Source organism: Theropithecus gelada, chromosome X (genome assembly GCF_003255815.1).
Source record: "Theropithecus gelada isolate Dixy chromosome X, Tgel_1.0, whole genome shotgun sequence".
In the NCBI taxonomy this organism is placed as follows: Eukaryota; Metazoa; Chordata; class Mammalia; order Primates; family Cercopithecidae; genus Theropithecus; species Theropithecus gelada.
The window spans coordinates 149,087,525-149,109,981 of record NC_037689.1 but is presented as its reverse complement, the minus strand read 5'-3'; the positions used below and the strand labels follow the sequence as shown (position 1 = coordinate 149,109,981).

General features: G+C 40.7%; 1 protein-coding gene across 1 annotated transcript in view; it reads right to left on the bottom strand.

Annotated features, from left to right (window-relative positions):
* The window catches only part of PASD1 (PAS domain containing repressor 1), a 100,726-nt gene extending 83,092 nt beyond the window's left edge, over positions 1 to 17,634 (bottom strand). Inside the window, exon 1 of the mRNA XM_025372832.1 lies at positions 17,316 to 17,634. The gene's annotated coding sequence lies outside the window, so the exon portion shown is untranslated. The remainder of the gene's footprint in view (positions 1 to 17,315) is intronic.
* Between the last annotated feature and the right edge of the window lie 4,823 nt (positions 17,635 to 22,457).

Sequence of the window (22,457 nt, the reverse complement as noted above, 5' to 3'; positions counted from 1 at the left end):
TATATTTCAAATAAAAATTATTAAATACAAAAGCAAAACCATTTGTAATCAGCATCTCCAAAGATACTCCCTATATTAAAATATTGCTTTCAAAAAAGTAAACTAAGGACATACTGTACATATCATGAAACTGATGTTGTCACTAAGCAAAATACTGTGAAAAATTCTCCAGACAAGAAATTATTGTCTCCAAAGTCACTGGTATATATCTAAAATAGAATACTATTTACATATATATGTATAGTATTCTATGTAAAACGTTGATCAATTCTACGATCAATTAATACTTGGGCTAAATCCCCTTTAAGGCTATTATAGTGCTGTAATGAAGTGTAATGAAAATATACATTTTTTATATGTATGTATACATGTATACAATTATTTCTCTGTATATACTCATACTTCTACAGTATCTATGCCATTTTAAAAGTAAAAACTCCAGGACAAAAAAAAAAAAAAGATCCAAAGACAGGCCAGGCATGGTGGTACAGGTCTGTAGTCCCAGCTACTCAGGAGGCTGAGGCAGGAGGATCACTTGAGCCCAGGAGGTCAAGGCTGCAGGGAGCCATGATTGTGCCACTCACTGACTCCAGCCTGGGTGACAGAGTGAGACTCTGTCTCAAAAAAAAGGTGGGGGGGGGGGCAGGTGCAGTGGCTCATGCCTGTAATCCCAGCACTTTGAGAGGCCAAGGTGGGTGGATCAGGAGGTCAGGAGATCGAGACCACCCTGGCTAACACGGTGAAACCCCATCTCTACTAAAAATACAAAAAATTAGCTGGGCATGGTGACACGCACCTGTAATCCAGCTATTCGAGAGGCTGAGGCAGTTGAATCACTTGAACCCGGGAGGCGGAGGTTGCAGTGAGCCAAGATCGTGCCCTGCACTCCAGTCTGGGTAACAGAGCAAGACTCTGTCTCAACAACAACAAAAAAAAGGTAAAAGAAAAAAGAAAAGGATTCAAGGACACACGATTGGGCATACTGCCCCTGAACACCTCCCAGAGAAATTTTCCTGTCTACTCTTCACACATTGTAACTCTATCCTATCTATTTCAGCTACTCATTGAATTGAGAGCTATGCAAAATTGAGCTGACAGAGCTGGCTGTTCATGGCCTCTCTTTCCAGGGTTCATTAGTGGACACTTTATTCCTGTATCCTGCTCTTTTCCTCTCTCTTTTTTCATCATTTTGTCCCCAAGTTCCAATATGGGTTCCTCTTCAGAAGAAATCAACCAAAAATGAAGAATGAGAAACTCAAAACGTATAACTGATAGTTCATCTATAAGAAAAGATGTAAAGGGAGCATGCTCGAAGGAAAAGGTCAACAGGAGAAAATCCCATATTCTAGCATCCTGGTTCTCTTTACCAGATAGCACTTATATGAAAAGTAGAGACTCGTTTGTGGAAGTAAAGATAACACACATCACATAACACATCTTTCCGGAAGAGTCCTCTGTAAATAAAATTCCACTATTCATTTAACATTTATTCATTTTATAGACATTTTCTAAGTGTGAACTCTGTGGCTGACTCTGGAGAATAAAGAGATGAAGTCAATTCGTTCTGCTCTTTGGAGATTAGACTTATAGATAGGTAACTAGAATACAAGGTCAAAATTTATAAATCCCTTTAAAAAGTTATACATAAAGTGTTGTGGAAGCTAAGAGGGAGAAATAAAAATGAAGAGCATAGATGGAATACAGAAACAGAAGCACAGAGAGTCAGCATCTAGTGTTAGGGACAGCAGGGGGGCGCCTGGGTTAAAGTAATCATACTTTTTCTTAAATTCCCTGAACTCTCTGCTAGAGTAAAGTTCAGGGTTCTCTGGCTAATGAAAAGCTCAGGCTGTCATTCTTAGACTCACAGAGAAAATAGACTACACTGCTACTGAGATAAAGAGAGCAAACCATTATAGAAGAAAAACTATTTTCACCCATTATATTTCAATAGAATTTCCATTTCAAACCACTGAGGCAATCCAACATGTGTAATCTTGTCTAATAAGAAAAATAATGTGAAGTATTAAGTGACAGCCTCCAACAACCCAGAATAGAGGCTCTTTCCTGCACATCTCCCCCACACCTCCCATCTTCACTTTCTCCCAATAATTTGTATTCAATGAATAAATAAATGAAAGAAGTAATCATGTTTTAATATTAGTTAAAGCATTGGAGTTTGCAAATGATTACTTAAAAAGTTAAAATTGAGTCAAGATTACATTACTCTTATGTCCATTTCACTATGCCTCTTTCCTTAAAATGTCTACAGCTTTTAAGCTTCCTACAGTTATTCCTTTGCTCCTTACAAAAGCTGAATAACAACTTATCCTTTGACTTGGATTCTACAGATCTGCCTAACACTTTTAAAACTTCTATTATTACTCATGTAAGGGTAAAACTTCATTTCATACATATTTTCTCACTTGAGTTTATTAAAATTTATAGAAACTAAGGTTTTTCTAGTCCCTCACCTTATTAAAAAATTTTGCAAAGTTAGTAACAGGCTTAAGTTAAACTTGAAGCCTTTACCGGCTTGTAAGATTAACATTTTATATGACATTGTCCACACTGGATCTACCTAATATACAATATAAACAGATGCTGACTTTTAAAAATTATGTATTAAACAGAATTCCAACCATATACCCTAAAAATAAAACTCACTGAAACTTGATCAAAGAATTTCAAAATTTTGCGGAATGGGAAAATCACATTTTACTGTTTCCTTTAAAAAAAGTTAATTTGTCAAACTACAGGCAAACCCATTTTTCTACAGTATTTTAAAGGATGGATTATCAGAAACATGGAATGAGATTTCGTCTGTGACTTAAATGCCCAAGAGATGACCCTGAAAAAAGAAAAAAAAAATCAAATAATATATTCTAAAACTATTTTCTTTAACTCTTCAATGAAGCAATCCACCTTCCCAGCTTCCTTGGAAGGGGAGGAGCCTCTTTGTTCACCACAGTTGTGATGCTGGTGTCCACACTTTCTCTCCAACAATGTGAACTCAGTTATCAAAACCCACCATCTCAAAGCCACTCAGAGGAGAGGGAGAGGGGAGAAATCTCTGGCAAATGTCATCCCCATGCAACAGCATCTAAGATCAGAGGGGACTGTGTCAACAGAGTCATTCTGGATTTGGGGAGTTAGGCTTGTTTCTGTTGTCTCTGCAGCAGAGAAAGTTCTTAAGCCTGCAAGGCCAGTTTTTGAACCTACTGGAGATATCTCAGGAGTTTTTGCTGCCTTCAAACCTGCCAGAGCCTTAATCAATACATCAGGGAATTTGGCACAAAAACATTAATAACCAGTTGTCATAAGAAGTTTGACACTGCAATTAGCTGATGGTCTTCTTGCTCAGAAATGGCTGGTCAATATTACTCCTGGGGAATTCAACATAGCTGAGCCAAATACCATTGATCACATATATACAATGGTATACAGGTAAAAACAACTTTCCTAAAGGTCACTGGTCCTGCAGAACACGAATACCAAAAGATGGTAATAGGATTAAGCAAAAATAAAAATAGGTATTAAGTGTTCCTTAGTGGAGAACATTTGAAAAATGCTGGTTAAATATACTGAAGCAGATTTATTGACACAAGACATCTCAGCACTTTTAATAGACCTAAGAGCACAGAGAATCTCCAAGATGACTTCAATATGTCTTTGTCTTGTTTTACTTTCTATCCTCAAACACCTATGCATGCATTTTGGCTTACGCATGACACAATGGAAACTCTGAAAGCCTAACAAATATTGAATGGTCTCTGTGACAAAAATACTAGTCTTAGGATCCCCTCCAAGGTTTATGAATGGTCCAGGGAAAGACGAATGTGGTAATAGTAGAGATCCTTTTTAACTGGTTTACTGGTTGTAGTTCAAAGTCCTCCCATAAAGGTCCCCAGCATAGCCTGCCCAAATACCTGCGAAACAACTCTAAGAATAAAGGACTCTTAGGGCCAGGTGGAGTGGCTCACACCTATAATCACAGCACTTTGGAAGGCCAAGGCGGGCAGATCATGAGGTCAGGAGATCGGGATCATCCTGGCTAACACGGTGAAACCCCGTCTCTACTGAAAATACAAAAAAAATTAGCTGGGCATGGTGGTGGATGCCTGTAGTCCCAGCTACTCAGGAGGCTGAGGCAGGAGAATCACTTGAACCCGGGAGGCGGAGGTTGTGGTGAGCTGAGATCGCACCACTGCACTCCAGCCTGGGCAACAGAGCAAGACTCCATCTCATAAATAAATAAATAGAGACTCTCACCTAACCTTTCTTTTACAAAACAATTGCAATGACTGTGCATTATGGTATATGTCTCTGTCAGAATTATCTGTGTAAGATAAGTCTCCTTCAGGCAAACAGTATGAACCATAAATTAATAGGCTATTAATCCCTGCCATTGAAATAACTTTGAAGACAGAAACAAGGTAAAATCTGTTCACTATATGTACCACCACAGTAGAATTCCTATACTAAGGAAATGGTCCCAAAATGGAATTTCAAGGCTGTGCAAGGATAAAATGTGGTTCTATTGAGAATTTTTTATTAAATGAGCAACTTAACATAACAGAAATGTAAATCTCATTCTCTCGCTCTCTTTCTCTCTCTTTCAAGACAGGTCTTACTATATTGCCCAGGCTGGCTTCTATTAATAATTCCTGGGTTCAAGCAATCCTCCCACCTGAGCCTCCCATATAACTAAGACTACAGGTGCACAACCACTGACTGGGCTGTCTCATGTAATTTCAAAAAATATATTTAGAGAACTGACCAGCTGCATAGCTGGAAAAATGCCCCCTTTGAAAGAATTGGGTGAGAATGAGCTGTAATTGTTATATCTTAAGATTTATAAATCTATTTTCTATATCTATTTACTTTTTCATTACAGAAGTATCAAATTACATTTATGGCAAATCATGTAAAAAAATTACATTTATGGCAATAAATATATGTTATGTTTTGAGAGAATACAATCATATAATATCTATATAAACATAAAATTACAGTAGTTGGCGATAATTAACATTTAAGTTCATTTCTGTTTGCAATTGTTCTACAACTGAGTACACATACACACGCGTGCACACACACACATATGCACACACCTTCTTATTGATCTACAATCACCAATTTATCAAAACTAAGACATCTTTCCTTCACTTGATTTTACAATTCTCTGAGGGAAATTAGAAGAGTGTTACATTTAAAGTGATCAAGTAGAATCTCAAGATTAAAATATGATTTGCACTTTAAATCTGTAGTTGTCATTGGTGAAAATCAAGAACATCCATAAACAGATATTTTTATTATTCATGCTACACAATTTCACATGTAATCAGTTCACTAGGATAAGGGTTGATTATGACTATTTGAATGATGTTACATCTTGACCTGTGCTTTAAGCCTGACTGAGCATTGTATGAATTACTAACTCAGGCATTATTATTTTAAAATGCAGTTTATTGCTAGGCAAGGTGGCTCACGCCTACAATCCCAACACTTTTGGAGGCTGAGGCAGGAGGATCACTTGAGCCCAGGAGTTCAAGACCAGGCTGGGCAATACAGGGAGACACCGTCTCTACAAAAAAGTAAAAAATTAGGACTGGGCGCGGTGGCTTAACACCTGTAATCCTAGCACTTTGAGAAGCCGAGGCGGGCAGATCACTTGAGGTCAGGAGTTCAAAACCAGCCTGGTCAACATGGTGAAACCCTATCCATTCTAAAAGTACAAAAAAAAAAATTAGGCGTTGTGGCAGGTGCCTGTAATCCCAGCTACTTGGGAGGCTGAGGCAGGAGAATCACTTGAACCCGGGAAGTAGAGGTTGTAGCAAGCCAAGATTGTGCCACTGCACTCCAGCTTGGATAACAGGGTGAGACTCTGTCTCAAAAAAAATAAATAAATAAAAATAAAAATAATTTAAGAAAAAATAAATTAGCTAGGCATGGTACTGCACGCCTGTAGTTCCAGCTACTCACTGGCTACTGAGGAGGCTGAGGTGGGATAATTACTTGAGCCCTGGAAGTCGAGGCTGTAGTGAGTCACGATTGTGCCACTGTACTCCAGCCTGGGTGACAGAGACAGACCTTGTCTCAATAAAGAAAAAAAAAAAATTCCAGCTCATTACTTAGATTTTCCCCACTTACAACTTGATGATCTGTTTCAAACTACAGAGGAATCTTACTTCCATTACAAGTACATAGTAAAATATAAAAAGGTAAGTACAAAAGTTAAGTCTGAAAGACAAAAATTGTTTTCTTACCTGAGAATGAGAGATTTAAAAGCTGATGAGTGTTGTGTATGGGCACTGGATAGTCTATCCAGATCATCTTAGGAAAAAAAGACGTTTTTAAATAAAAAATAGCCCGTCTAGCAACACCAGGGAATTCAATAATCACATAACTGAAAATAAAGGTAAGAGAAACTTTTCAACCACCAAGACTTTCCAGATTAGAAATGACTTTTCATAGTGTTACAATTCTCACAGAAATGCTATCGACTGGAGAAACTGGGAATGTTCATCACCTCCCCCTCCCCGAGAAAAAATGTTCTTAAACCGCTTTTACCTTTTGCACGAAGTCAAATGTCTTCAGTCTCCTCCCAATTCCAGTCCCCTGCAATCACCACGGTGGTCTACTTGACCAAAGGGACTGAGCTTTCTGATGCTATTTTGTCCAGTGGTCTTTTATACAAGCCCTAGAGATGGTGTTTAGATCTGCCTCTAAGGGAATTCTCCTTTCTCTGCAATGTAAAAACTCTTACTTGTAATCTTTAAGTTGGTTTATAGATACAAAAATGAATGATGGCTGGGAGCAGTGGCTTGCACCTGTAATCCCAACACTTTGAGAAGCCTGAGACAGGAGGATTCCTTGAGCCCAGGAGTTCAAGACCAGCCTAGGCAACATAACGAGACCTCATCTCTATTTTTTAATAAAAAAAGAAGAAAATGTAAGTGTCGACGTTCAAAAATTTCTTTTAACGGATTCTATGGACTTGCTTCACTTTAGGCAAATAGTATTCTTGCCTTTTCTGAGGGACACACCATTTTTGCCTCTGGAGCATACCAATGCTAAAGCCAAATAGTATAGTCCCAAAAAAGCAATCTGTTTCTGATATTTGGCAAAATAAATCCCCACAGTATCTACTGGGTGTAAAGGTATGTGGAACCTGGATGTATGCACTTGGATCCCAAAGTACATCATTTTTTTTCAAGTTTTTCCAGATTCAGGTAGAAGGCACTCTCACAAATGTTTTCCTCAGCTTCCTTCTCCCTGAACCCTCTAGAATTCATTGTCCGCTACTGTCTCAGGGCACTTGCCACTTTCTAAGATGTCTGATCACTATTTGACCCCTTGTCTGTCGCCCCCAGTGGAGTATGAGCAAAAGGTCAGAATGTGGTCTGATTTCTCCCTGTCTGCAGCACCTAGCACAGGGCTGAAGCTCAAGAATCATCCAGTGACATGAACTGAAGCCACTCAACAGATGACTTTCATTCACATCAGTCAAGGAGCATCTGGCAAGAATCTGGTTAGGTGCCCACAGTTGGCACTTATGCCCAGTGCTTAACTTCACTAGTGACTGGCACTTGGGACTACCTGTTTGGCACAATTGTGACCTCAAGGAAGATCCCCTCACAAGGTTTGTCGCTTGAAAACATTGTGAAACAAGCGGGAGTAGTCATGTGGACTTTGGAACCCACTTAGTTAGATAGGTTTGAGTTTGGTTTGGTTTATTAAATTCATTTCTACCTTGCCTCATTACAGACAACATGTTAGTAAAGGGAAAATATAAGAAGTTCAATATATGATTTCTCCACAAATATTTATTGAATATGTTCTCCTATTATAATCACATGTGTTCTTGTCTGGAGATTTTAAGCATCACCACAGTAAAACTGTCTCAGCCTGTCACTCAAGGCTCTCTATAATACAACCCAACTCACCTTTCCAGTCACACCATTCATGAATTCCAGGAAGTACCTACTATTATCCAGACACTCACTCTTCATTCCTACTGCCCAGCCTTTGCTCATGATCATCTCCTTGCCTAAAATGTCCTTCCCTGTATCTTTACATAATGAAGTAATATAAATCTTTCAAAGCACTTCCCCCAAAGCACCTTCTCCAAGAAGCCTTTTCTGATACTCTCTCCTCCAGCTCCATAGCACATTGCCTGTACCCCTTATGGCACCTGCCTTACTTGGTACTGTTTCAAAGTCCTGTATTGTCAGTCTCTCCCTGATCAGTGCAGCGAATAGGGTAAGCTTCTCTCCGCAACACAAGGCTATATAAACATAGCCTGTAAAACTATGAAGAATAACATTCAGCTAGTTGAAAACTGAAAAATCAAGAACTTGTTGTTTCTCCAGAGATCACGAGATGCAGGAAGAGAATGACCTAAGACATAGAAAAAAATGTAGGAAAACATGAAGGACAGATGATAATATAGCTTGAATATTTGTCCTTGCCCAAATCTCATGTTGAATTGTCATCCCCGAGGTTGGAGGTGGGGNCCCCCAGCATGCCCTTCCCCCATCTCCCATCACCACCGCATCCTCCTGCACCCCCTTTTGCTCTAGCCACATGATGTGTAAGCTCCAGCTTCACTTTCCACCATAAGTAAAAGCTCCATCCAGAAGCCAATACCATGCTTCCTGTAAAACCTAAAGAACCGTTAGTTAATTAAATCTCTTTTCTTTATAAATTACTCAGTCTCAGGCATTTCTTTGTAGCAATGCAAGAACGAACTAATACAGATGACTTAATATGGAGATAGCCATTTCTGTTCATATAAAGGTATATTTCAAGTGAACCATTTAAAAGACATCTTCATGAATCATTTAATTAAGAACCTGATAGGTAAGTTTTTCTCTGTCTCCAGTCCATTTTCAATTTAAAATATTGACAGCCAATCAGTAAAACAATCTAGAGAAAATGATACTGGAACACTTCATTAAAGGACTTTTTAAACCGAAAGATTTACATATATAAATGAACAGAAAAATTTAAATTTAAACCGTAGAGAACCTGAAAGTATTACAGATTATAGTGGGATATTTTAGGCCACTCTCAGTCCATATTTATTAAGGTTTCCCTTTACTTGATGCCATAGGAATTTACCAAGGAAGAAAGAATACAGTTTCTAGGACAGTGAGTTCTACATTTCTGGCTTCTGGGAAAATCAAGTTATCTACAGTGATTTCAAATACTTTTATTTATTTATTCATCATTCATGCCCCCCAGTTATCTACTATGAGCAAGGCACTGTGTCCAGTGATTTCAATGCTATTGTTATTATTGTTGTTGTGGGGTTTTTTGGTAAATCAAAAGGACCTAAAGAAAAATTAAAATATTACTATTTCAAAGAAGAGCTATAGCTCTTATAACTGTCAAAATGATTCTCTAAAACTTGAGCAGCTGGAATGTTAAAAGGTGATAAGAAAAATCAAATGAGAAAATCAAAGTGGTCAGGTCAGGCTGAATTCTCTAACTGAAGGTAGTAACATTTTTATTTAATATGTGAGGTAGCTGGGCACTACTAAAATTTTCCGAGAATTGACTTACAAGATCAAACTAATTTTAAAAGAGGTGATGCAAGGGGAGCTCAAGCAGACAGGCTGAGAAGAGGTTTGAGGTTAGCTGTTGCGGAAAGAAGAGAAAAAGGTTGCAAGAGAGGATGTCTCCCAGACGTGCTATGAAGGAGGTAGACTAATATGAGAAGGAACAAAGATTAAGAATTAAATGTGTTGCTACTGTTATGGGCCTGAAGCAGTGGGGGCTAAAATAGCTAAAGGTCAGAAGAGGAGAGTGTTCTTTCCTAAAGAAAAACTGAATCATGGAAAAGTACTGACAAAAAAGTCATCAACTTTAGGTTCTCTTGCATGCTTAGGCATCAATGAAACATGGAAGAAACTCCAACCTCTATTTGACAAGAATTGTCAATTTGACCACATAGACATGAGTCGGACAGATGACTTCGAAGTCTCTTTCAGCTTGGGGAATCCATGACTCTACAAGGCATGTTCACAGAGAATATTTGAAATTAGACTAATTACTTGAGTGCCCCAAGCGAGTGACTTGAGGAAAAGAAGATAAGACCTTGGAAATATTCTATTAGATGGGTGGAGGCAAAACACAGCAGCAAGGAGAGAGAAAAGAGCCAAAGCAACTAAGGAGGAGATGAGCACAGATGGGAGCAGCCTTTCCACTCTGAACAAAAACAAAGCAGCTCAGGATCAGGGAGGAAACTAGAAAGGAACTGGAAAAGACAGATAAAGACATAATGTTATTTTGCATAATGCCAAAGGACAACAATTTCAGCACTCCAGAACTCTATGGCACCTCAATCTGTTCCATTTTAAGAATAATCTGTTCTTCCCAAGTAACGTCTTAAGTGCAAGTTTTGCCAATGTTCAGTTTATTAGCAATGACATTTACAAAACCGCCTCAATCCACTTTTCTTCCTGGAAACACCTAACCTGGGTGATCCCCCAGACTTGCACAAAGCCTATTTGTCCAGAAAGGCTTAGCTGGCCTCTGTCATGAGGGAGCCTTTGGACAAAGGAGAGAGATTTGCATAAAGGTGGTCAGCTTAATACAGCCCCTGTTTGAGGCTGTACAGCATTGAAAGGGCCATTCTCCAACCTGGCAGTGTAATCCTAATGGAGAGCTTTTGTCCCTAAGGCTGTGGTGGGCCGCTTTATTCAGCTGACAATCCACAGTAAAAGAATGAATCAACCACCTCCTTTTAGTACAGCTAAGGCAGCTGGCAGCCCACAGTCCTGACAGCTTACCACATAAGAAGCAGGACAATTATCAGCCTCAGACCCAAAAGGTGCTCCATGAGGGAGTGACCACAGCTAGGGCTCCTGGTGGCATGCTGGGCGTTTACCACTCAAGACAAAGGTCCCAGAGCCCAATCTCCACACAGGAAAGGGGCTGTGGGAGTGCCAGCAGAGCTGTTCCCTACAGTACTTCCCAAAGAGATCAAAAACATTTCATCACTATGTAGCTCCTCGGCCAGTTTTATGGAGCTCTATAATCATTTCCCATTAGAATGCTGGGAATGAGCCAGGCTTCTTGCTTCTTTTTACAATTTCATTTTTTTTAAAGGAAATTTATTTTAGGTTTCTTTTTTTAAGAGTACCAAATTTACAAAATAGAAAGGAGAGACAACACAAGCATAATTCTACCACTGTGAGGGAAACATTGCCATATTGGAGTATTTCTTTCCAGTCTATTTTACATGGCTGTGAACATTCTGTAAATACAGTTTTTGAATCAGGGCAAGTCTGAGTAGGGAAACAAACCCTTTAGTAATTAGGTATCTAATTAGGTTTCTCCTAATTTATTTTATTTCAACTTCAAGAAGAGGAACAGAATCCTAACTTCCTTTAAATCCCTTATCTTCAAGTAATCCCCAGCCTAACCCCCGGTTCTCCTGAATCCTACCCTACTGCTCTGCCTACTGCAGGGATGCCTTATCCCAAAAAGCAGAGAAGTTGTCTCCTAGAAGCTGTTGAATAATTTTTTTTATAAAGGGCTATGTCCACACATAAAAAATCTATATGCAACAAAATTAATTTAAGATGGATATACAAATTAAGTATTAATATCACATAAAAGGTCAAAAAATATATACCACTGAGTGAAAAGGTTGACAATGTATGAGCCACATTGTTTTCAAATTAGAAAAAGGGGCCAAGGAAAACTTCCACTTCCCAAAAGAAATGCTATGGACCTCCTCACTTAAAATTATCTCTGTAATTGTTGCTGACTCTTGGCTACCTGATGCCAGAGCTCCTCTCCCCACCTTACCCTCAGCCCCTACTCCTGTGCCATTCCTTTTCTCAATGCTGATGGTTAAGACACTTGCCCATTATGTGAGGCTCTGCAAATGCCCTGGCTGCCAGTTACAATATACTCTGTTCTATACACTTCAAATGCCTTCCGTAATCACAAGTTAGAACTTTACACGAAAGCTCTAACTTGTTTCTTATGGAATGTCTAAAAAAAGAAACAACTCTCAATGAGAGTTTCCAGATTCTTCATGTTGATTGATCTTGTTTGTGAATTTCACCTTAAAGTACAATCATTTTGTGCAGAAAGACTTTTCAATTTCCCCCTCAAATTCCTGCCTGTTACTTTAAAGCTTTCTCATTTCAAAGTGCTGTGTGGTTCATGCCTTACAGCACAGCTTACACCTATATTTCTGAAGACGATTGGCAAAGGAGGCTGATATGGGAGAAGGAAAAGAGTAAACAGCCCTAAGTCCTGTATGAAGAATACCCAGGAATGTTTCAAAGTGATCTTGACGCAGCCCAAGGAGGAGAGTGGAACTGCCACAATTTATTGTCTACACTAAGGAATATATTTATTGCTTTCTACTAGAAAACTATTAACCTACAAGTTCATTCTCCCAACTGGGAGACCTAAAGTTAGAGGACAGCAAGCCAACAAAATATACTTGCCTTAATCCACACTTTAAAATTAGTGACTTAAGTAGGGGGAATTGCAAAATCAATGGAAAATCAACATCCCTCTTGAGGTCAGAATTCTTGGGATCTAGTCCCAGCTCTGCACTAGCTGTGTGATCTTGGGCAAGTCACCTAGCCTGTCTGAGTACCTGTAAAATGGTGCTAAGCCCTGGCCTCCCTACCACATAAGGCCGCTCTCAGGAGGATCAGATACCACACGGATGGAGAAGTCTAAGGCGCATTGCTCACCCATATATTTGGTCAATGTCTCAAATGATAAGGATCACCTTAACCTTGAATGTTAAGGTTCACCTTAACAAGGAGACAAGCTTAAAGAAAGACACACTAGTTCAACACTTCTTAGATCTTTTCCCTAAATATCAGTAGTATTCATGAAATCAACAAATATTGCAGTAAGTGAAACATATATCATCAAAAAAAATAAAAACAAAAAGGAGAAATCTTGGAACATTGTGTGCATACATACATTATGGTTAAATATCAACGCAGAAAGAAGAACACTATTCAAATTCATGAATTTATGCTTTAACTTCCAAAGCTAAATATTAGCTTGACTGAGTAGTATTGTGTGCCTTGATCTCAGGTATTAGCATATAAAAGAGCTGATGGCCCTTAGCTCCCTGCCATCCCAAAGGTACAACTTGTATGTTTAAATACGGGGAACATTTATTAGTGGTCATGAACACTCTGTAATCAAGAAACAACCAGTTACTTAAACAATGTGCTTAACTGTTAGAAATAGAATCAGAAGAAAAACTCATCGACGTCCAAAACATCCTACCCTACTGGGACATTAGCTAGACTCAAGTCAGAACACACACACTCCATAAATACATATCAAATAACAAGAATGGTATTCCAGTTCTCATAAACAACATTTGGAAGTCAATTTAATATTTATATAGTGTTTGGAGAAAGCCTTGCCAAAATCTTAAGCCCTTGATAAAGGACAAGGGGCAAATGTAAAGTTTCAGTGTAAACTGGGACGTCAAAGGTAGTTTGTATTTTCCATTAAAAAATACGACAATTGGCCGGGCGTGGTGGCTCACACCTGTAATCCCAGAACTTTGGGAGGCCGAGGCAGGTGGATTGCTTGAGCTCAGGAACTCAAGACCAGCCTGGACAACACAGCAAAACCCTACAGTCTCTACAAGAAAATACAAAAATTAGCCGGGTATAGTGGCATATGCCTGTGGTCCCAGCTACTCAGGAGGCTGAGGTAGGAGGATCACTTGAGCCCAGGAGGCAGAGGTTGCAGTGAGATGAGATCATGCCACTGCACTCCGGACTGGGTGACAGAGTGAGACCCTGTCTCAAACAAAACAAAACAAAACAAAACGAAAAGACAATTGCTTAGATCTTGTCTTTTAAGAGACTGACTTTTGGGAAGTACCTCCTTGAAAATCTAGTGGAAGCCTTTGTCACATAGACCTTTGCCTATCAACATTCAGACACAGTCTAAGTTACATCAGCATGACTATAAACAGCAGCTTTTTATGTCTAGAGCAGGGTAGGCATTTCCCTGACTGATTTCCCTGACACCAGAGCCATAAAGAGGTGCTAGTAGTCCCCAGAAGCCTCTGCCAAAAGAAACCTTGATGACACTGCATCTTTATTTCCAGCTGTGACTATTCCTTTGAGCTCTGGCTCTAGAAGCACATCCAGTGACTTCCTAGATATTTCACCAGCACCTTATGCTCAGGTTCAAAACTAAAGTTACCAAATTGCTCCTGGTCCCGGTGCTCCTCATCTCAGTGAGTGGAATCAGTTGTATAAAACAAAAACTTTTAGGATCTTTGCTAACAGCTCCCTCTCCTTCACTCTGCCTCCAAACAATCCAGTCCAGCAAATCCTGATGAGTACACCTCTAAATCAGGTGTACTCATGGTTGAGCATCCCTGACTCAAAAATGGAAAATCCAAAATCTGAAATGCTCCAAAATCTGAAACTTTTTAAATTTTATTTTTATTATTTATTTATTTATTTATTTATTTTGAGACGGAGTTTCACTCTTATTGCCCAGGCTGGAGTGCAGTGGTGCAATCTTGGCTCACCACTACCTCCACCTCCCAGGTTCAAGCAATTCTCCTGCCTCAGCATCCTGAGTAGCTGGGATTACAGGCGCACGCCGGGCTTGGTAGAGACGGGGTTTTTTCCATATTGGTCAGGCTGGTCTCGAACTCCTGACCTCAGGTGATCCACCTGCCTCGGCCTCCCAAAGTGCTGGGATTACAGGCGTGAGCCACCGCACCTAGACAAAATCTGAAACTTTTTAAGTGTAAATATGACACTCAAAAAATGCTCACTGGAACATTTTTGGACTTCAGATTTTCAGATTAAGGATGCTCACTCAGTAAGCATAATGCAAATACATGTATTCCAAAATCTGAAATCTGATACACTTTTGGTCCCAAGGATTTTGGATAAAGGATATCAACCTGCATAGGGAATCACTTTCTTAAAATCCTGCCATGGCTCTCTACTGTTGCCACCCTCACCTGGTCACCTCCTGCTTCAGAAAATGCTAGGCGTTATTGCTCCTCCATCATTTTGTTAATATGTGTGTCTCCCTCTGCCTTCTCCTTCCAGAGTTTATTAATCTCATAATTCAAAACCCAATCTAAATCCTCCTCTTTGGGGAAGATGGGCTGAGGCCCTAACCCAGGGTAAACTGATCACTCCCTTCTCTTTGAAAGTCCAGTGTCTGGGTTTCTTAGTCACATATTATAGCTCAAAGCAAATAATGGGATATAATAATTTGTTTGCACATTTCTCAGCTCCACTTGCCTGTGGACTCCCTAAAAGCTAGCATCTTTATTCTCAGTTGCTTTGCCCTATATCTTAGCTCAAAACGTGCCTCTAACAGAACTTTTGAATATGTGTTGAATGAAATGTTGAGACTAAAACCGGGAGAGTTAAACTACACTTTTATCACAAATGTTCGTTTTACTATCAACAACCAAATGCTCTCCCCACAATCCTAATTACTTTATCAACCCTATCAGCTTTCAGTTAAGAGTAGGAGGATTTGTAGTGTAATTCTTATCACCCAAGAAACTGGATATCTGTGAAGTACTTTGCAAAGAAATCTCCACATAAAGGCCAGCCATTGGAAAGCCACTTCCCACTGGCTCCTGACTTGCTGGGGAAAAAAAAGGAGGAACATCCCTCAGCCTGTTCTTTGCTGATGGAAGAAAGGTCCAGTTCCCGCCCTCACATCCTCTCTCCATCACTCCCAACTTTCCCAAGGAAGTGCTAGGATAATCTCAGAGACAGATGTCTAAGTAAGTACTGACAGACTGGAGGGCATCTACTGGCTACATTTGCCTGAATACTTTCAAAGTCATGAGTCCAATGCTTTCTGCCCGTTCTCTTGAGTTTGGTGGAAAGGATTCTCTTTTGCTGCCTGAGTGTCTTAACCCCTCAATACTCTCTTTTCTAGAACAGGCAGAGAAATAAGCACAACAAATCTACGTTAGATACAAACTGAGCTTACTGAAAGAACTAAGGTTAGAGAAAAGCACAGCCAATCAGTAGGGATATCTCAAAAAAACTAGGACGCCTGATTCTGTTCCTGGATCTCCTTTGGAGCATGACTTTGCCACCTGCCGTTCCTGGCATATTGTGTGGTCTATGGCATGCATAATACATAATCCAGTGTAGATTAATTTACATTCTTGATTTTATCCGTAGGAAAGTTATGTTCCCTTAAGATGGATGAGTAACTGATAAAATATTGTCTTATGAGTTGTAATTTTTGCAGGAAGTTTTGAATGAAAATACAGGGTCTTGCTCTGTTGCTCAGGCTGGGGTGCCATGGTTCATTCGTGACTCACTGCAACCTAGAACTCCCAGGCTCAAGTGATTCCTCCCACCTCAGTCTCCTGACTAGCTGGGCACCACACGCCCGGCTAATTTTTGTTTTTTGCTTTTTGTTTTTTTAAATTTTTGTAGAGAACAGGTCTCGCTAAGTCTGCCCAAGCTGGTCTCAAACTCAGCCTTACGAGTAGCTGAGACTAAGGTGCATGCCACCGGACCCACGCTCACCTCCATTATAGGTCTTCAGATACGTGGCTGCTGCCACTTTCACGCTAATCTGACTCCATTTTGTAAAAATACATTTTCTAAGGTAGCCACAACTTCTGTGTTCTCCGTCTAAGTGTGCCCAAATACACATCCTGACATAAACTCCTCATCATTTGAAATCCAAAAAAGCGAAAAACAAACCCAAATAACAAAAACCTCAAGGAGATCCTCCGAAAAGCCACTGCTGCCCTCAAAATTCTTAAGTCTGAGATTTCACGTGCACAAACTGCTCAATCTGCTAAAAGTGAGGCAAACCTCTTGATATGCGCGCCCACCGCAGCACACCGTCCTCGACCATGGTAATGGAGACGCGCCCAGCCCTACCGGACAGAGCCTGGCGTTCTCACTCAAACGCGCGCTCAGGCCGGCCTATTCGCAACACCCCAAGCTTTCCTTTCATCCCAACTCTGCTTCAATTTCCCGAAATGTCCAAAGAAAACTCAACGGGTGCCTCCTATGGTGCACCTGCGCTGGTGCCCAATGTGGGAGGAGGTTCAGAATGTGCAGGTCTTCCTCGTGCAACCCCCAGCTACCCACTGCCACCTCTCCCCCTCCCCCTCATCCCAACCAACCTTCCCAGGATGACCAGGAAAACGAGGGTCCTGGAGGAAATGTCTCTGATGGAGTAGCTTGAGCTCCTCAGCCACCGAGGGACAAAGGGGCTGGCTCCCCGCCGCCACCCCAAGTCATGTTACTTTGGAGTAGCCGTCATTAACGGACTTCACTCACCCTTGTGGAAGTCTTCACTGCTGGAGGCTGTAGGGACTTGGGGTGACTTGAAGCTCCTCCCTGTGGTCTCCGGTGAGAGACCGGGAACCGGGTGGGCTCCCGGAAAGTCTGCAAATGAGGAGCAGCTTCTAACTGACTCCTCCCGCAGTGAACTCCCCAGGGAAGTGCGTGGGCCCCAGAGTGCAAAGCGCGTGGTGGGGGCGTGGCGGGGGGGGGCAGGCACGGAGGCAGCGTGGCTGCGGAAGTGGGGGGAGGAGTGGTAGCATTTCTCCCCAGACCTCGCGATGTTGGAGTGCGAGATCCCTACTGCCTCTGAAACCGGGGGTGCAGATAAACCACTTCAACGTAGCCCTTACCTTGTCGAGTCAAAAGGTTCCACCCCAATCTGGGCTCTCCACCCTCCCTGGACCCTGGAGCACTACCTGAGCAGCACCTAATGGAGCCCAGAAAATGTATGGATCACAGAAAAGAGGGGTCTTTTTGAGTCCAATCACGGCTCTATTGTGGAACAAAGAAGGTAGGACCCCATCCTGATCTAAAGGGGCTTTGTAGCCTCACAGAGCAAAATGCGACCCTTGTTGAGTATCAAGTCCAGCTTAGCAGGGCATCAGTGGGTGTCTGGAACCCCAGAGGTCAGAGGGAGGGCAACAACTGCACAGTGTACCCCTTGACCTGCTGCCTCATTTAGTATGGTTGTCTCAATCACAAGGCCAGCCTTGTTTTCACACCTCCCAATCCGCCCTCCTCTCTGGCCTTTTCCAGGAGACACACCCACTGAGCTTTGCAGGGTTGCCCTATATTATACCATTTGATTGCTCCAGTCTGTTTCTAAACACTCACGGGGAAGATGATCTCACAACCTCCCTCACCACTCATTCCAGAGTTGAATAAATCCTCAATGAGGAATAGATTTAACACTACATGTTATTTTCTTAAACTGACCAATTTTGAGACAAGTTAAAAAGACAGTCAAAGAGTTAAAAGATCAAAACTAACTTTATTTGTTTACTTATTTATTTATTTTTGAGACAGAGTCTCGCTCTGTTGCCCAGACTGGAGCGCAGTGGCATGATCTCGGCTCACTGCAACCTCCACCTCCCGGATTCATGCCATTCTCCTCCCTCAGCCTTCCAAGTAGCTGGAACTACAGGTGCCCGCCACCACGCCCGGCTAATTTCTTTTTGTATTTTTAGTAGAGACGGGGTTTCACCGTGTTAGCCAGGATGGTCTCCATCTCCTGACCTCGTGATCCGCCCACCTCAGCTTGCCAAAGTGCTGGGATTACAGGCATGAGCCACTGCGCCCGGCCCAAAAATCAACTTTAATTCTGCTGTATCACTAAGCACAGGAAGAACAAAGTACATATTAATTTAACATCATTACTATTAAATTTCATTCATAATAGTGATAACCCCTGCCCCTCTGACAAGGAGGATATGTCACAGAAAGGGCCCTAGAGCGTTCAGCCTCCTACTCAATCCTTGTAATGTCAAAAGTTGACCACTCTGAAGGTGGTCTTTGGATGTATTATTTTCTCCACATCAAAACTGAAGATCAATGCACTTCAGAAACAAGCTCCTAAACCCAGTTTCAGAAGGGACTCATTTTAAAACAGCATGGGTCTTCCTGACGGCATTTTAAATAAAACATTCTGACTCGCAGCTGTGTCTGCAACCTTCAGTCTCTACAAACAAACTCTAATTATTAAGTGTAAAAGCTTCAGTATGACGTAACATCTGAAATAACCAGGAAATGATAGAGCAAAAAAGTTGTTTAGCGAGGCAGGCATTTATGTAACACTTCTAGGAACCTAAATCACAATCCCCTTCTAGGGGCAGAGAAATCAGGTCTCTTCTTCCCCAACACACATGCAATTCTTGTCCTTAAGCAAATCACTTCCCTTCTTTAAGTGCCATATTACATGCAAAGGGATGATAACAACATGTATGAATGTAATACTTGTCATTTGTAGAGTATATTGTCTGCATAAATTAACTTTAATTGTAAATTTAGTAGTGAGTTGTCAGAAACGACGTTCAAAAAGGATTTTTACATGCTTTTCTCCTGATAAAATCTCAACCAAGCTTCCTCAGAAAGGAGGCACGACTTCCGCCACAAAAGCAGAGAGATTAGCGGCAGCAAAGAATGGGAAGAGTTTGGGCTTAACTATAAATCCTGACCAGTCTTAGAGAACGTAATTAATATCTCTGAAGTCATGGTGTCCTTCTCCTGACAATGGGCCCAGTAATAAATAGTACTTGCCTCACAAAATTGGGATGCTTCAATGGGATGATGCATGCAAAGCACTTAGCAAAGGGCCTGGCAGGAAGGTGGTCCTGGTCAATGAGGCTGTAATTACCACCGGGAACCACAATAGAATACTCACCAAAAGCAGGAAGGGCTTCTAGATGTCCATCCCACCTGAACATGGGATGCAGGATTTGGAGAACTTTGGCCTGAGACTCTAGTGGTCTTTCTTGGAAGTATCATCTTACCTCTGCTCTTTCTCGCAGGGGGACTGGTCGATATCAAAGACTAGGCACTTGTCTGCAAAGAAAAGACAGTTGTGAGTAGCCTGTACAGCAAGTCCCAAAATTTCATAGAAATCTCTGGAGGAATTCCTTGGAAGACATAAAGGCAAGTGAGGTAAGGTTTTATTTCTATGTGGTCATCAAACTGTCATTTGTTTGGTTCATCCTCAGAGGAGATAAGTATCTCATTTTCACATCTCTTGAGGCAAAACAGAGCAAACTTGTATAAAATCAACATGAAGTCATCTTGGCTTGTAAGAATACTCACACTTTTGTTCATCTCCAGTTTATTTGAATGCAATTTTGTGGAGCCTTGGTAATATTTCCATTACGTCTGAAATACACTGATCAATGTGTGATTTGAGTTTTCCTCAATAGTCCTCCATTTTTCTGGGTGGGGGGGGAACGTATGATGTTAATACATAGTGGTGTACCTTAAAGACATCTGCTCTATTTTACTTGTGGAAAAATTTAATGATAAATACATAAAAGGAATTTAAGTAGTGCTATTTTAATTCATTTGGAATTTTTTTAAAAATCAATTAATTCTAGAAGAATCCTCATTTTATATCTATACAGTTTTCAGCTCTATTCATCAAACATACAGTGGGTGACTTCTATTTCGCTACCTACTATAGTCTTCATAATTCCAGGAGTACAAACCAGATATAAGATCCATTTCTAGATGCCAAGTCTCTCCTATATAGCATGATTATTGCTCTCTGGCAAAAATCTCAAAAACAGTCAGGCTTTCTGGTGCTAAAAATGTTCTTTAGGCACAAGAAATGCCATATGAACTGTCCTCTCCTCCATCACTGGCACTGCTTTAGTTCAAATCGCCATTAAGTCTAGTCTGCACTCCTGACTGGAGTTCTTGCTGCCTCCACTCTCGACCCCTACAAATTGTTCTCCGCCTAGTAGCCATTGTGACCTCTAAAATGAAGTTCATGTCATATCACTTCCATAATGGGAATACTGTCAGCTCCCCTACTGCCACCGCCACCATTTTTGCTTGTGGAGAAAGACCTAATGCCAGCCTCACCTCCTCTAATACCCCTCCCAATTATAATGATAGTTTTTCTCTCCTCACTCCGCAACAGGTGAATATACATAACTTTGCTAGAGTTTTTTATTGTTTTGATTTTTATTTCTTAAATATTATCATTAGGGTTGAACATCTTTTTATAGAGTAATATCATGTATTTCATTAATTTTTTCTTGGTGAATTGCCAATTAATTTCCATTTTTTTCTTTTACTTTAAGCTCTGGGATACATGTGCAGAACGCACAGGTTTGTTACATAGGTATACATGTGCCATGGTGGTTTGCTGCGCCTATCAACCCGTCGTCTAGGTTTTAGCCCCGCATGCATTAGGTATTTGTCCTAATGCTCTCCCTCTCCTTGCCTCCCAACCCCCAGCAGGCCCCGGTGTGTGATGTCTTTCACCTTGTGTACATGTGTTCTCATTGGTCAACTCCCACTTATGAGTGAGAACATGTAGTGGCTCTTTTTTTGTTGTGTCTCTGCTAGGTTTTGGTATCAGGATGATGCTGGCCTTGTAAAACGAATTAGGGAGGAGTCCCTCTTTTTCTATTGCTTGGAATAGTCTCAGAATGAATGGTACCAGCTCCTCTTTCTACCTCTGGTAGAATTCGGCTGTGAATCCATCTGGTCCTGGGCTTCTTTTGGTTGGTAGGCTATTAATTACTGCCTCAATTATAGAACTTGTCATTGGTCTATTCAGGGATTTGATTTCTTCCTGGTTTAATCTTGGGAGGGTGTATGTGTCCAGGAATTTATCCATTTCTCCTAAATTTTCTAGTTTATTTGCATATAAAAGTTTATAGTATTCTCTGATGGTAGTTTGTATTTCTGTGGTATCAGTGGTGATACCCCCTTTATCATTTTTTATTGTGTCTATTTGATTCTTCTCTCTTCTTTATTCGTCTGGCTAGCAGTCTATCTATTTTGTTAATCTTTTCAAAAAATCAGCTTCTGGATTCATTGATTTTTTTGAAGGGTTTTTCATGTCTTTATCTCCTTCAGTTCTGCTGTGATCTTAGTTATTTCTTGCCTTCTGCTAGCTTTTGAATTTGTTTGCTCTTCTCTAGTTCTTTTAATTGTGATGTTAGGGTGTTGATTTCAGATCTTTCCAGCTTTCTGATGCCCGCATTTAGTGCTTTAAGTTTCCCTCTTAACATTGCTTTAGCTGTATCCCAGAGATTCTGATACGTTGTCTCTTTGTTCTTGTTGGTTTCAAGAACTTCTTTATTTCCGAGTTAATTTCCTTATTTACCCAGGAGTCATTCAGGAGCAGGTTGTTCAATTTCCATGTAGTTGTGCAGTTTTGAGTGAGTTTCTTGATCCTGAGTTCTAATTTCATTGCACTGCTGTCTGAGAGACTGTTTGTTATGATTTCCTTTCTTTGGCATGTGCTGAGGAGTGCTTTACTTCCAATTATATGGTTTATTTTAGAATAAGTGCTATGTGAGACTGAGAAGAATGTATTTTCTGTTGATTTGGGGTGGAGAGTTCTGTAGATGTCTGTTAGGCCCACTTGGTCCAGAGCTGAGTTCAAGTCCTGAATATCCTTGTTAATTTTTTGTCTCA